This window comes from Octopus bimaculoides, chromosome 25 (genome assembly GCF_001194135.2).
Source record: "Octopus bimaculoides isolate UCB-OBI-ISO-001 chromosome 25, ASM119413v2, whole genome shotgun sequence".
Classification (NCBI taxonomy): domain Eukaryota; kingdom Metazoa; phylum Mollusca; class Cephalopoda; order Octopoda; family Octopodidae; genus Octopus; species Octopus bimaculoides.
This window is the reverse complement of record NC_069005.1, coordinates 6246951-6247421: the sequence shown is the minus strand read 5'-3', so window position 1 is coordinate 6247421 and position 471 is coordinate 6246951.

Here is a 471-nt window from a genome sequence, read left to right as displayed (position 1 = left end):
CACATATGTGACAGGCTTCTTTCAGTTTCCGTCTACCAAATCCACTCACAAGGCTCTTCTTGGCACGAGGCCACAGTAGAAGAAACTTGTCCAATGTGTCACGCAATGGGACTGAACCTGAAACCATGTAGTTGGGAAGCAAACTTCTTACCACACACCCGCGCCTTTAAAGGGGCATTCCAACACAGACCCCATCGACATGGAGTAATTAATGGAGGCCATTGAAGAGTGTACTGACAAAAGACAGCAAAAATACACTGTATTTGGGAATAACGATTTGATGGCCATGGCTGGAACGATTTTGATTACAAGATTTGACTGGGTGTAAAGAACAACACCAACAACAATAAAGAAAACAATGATATTTTAATATAACAAAAATGTATATATTATATATTCATAGAAAAATACAAGTGGTCGGCTCAGACAGATTATAGAATATATACATACATACATACATATATATTATAT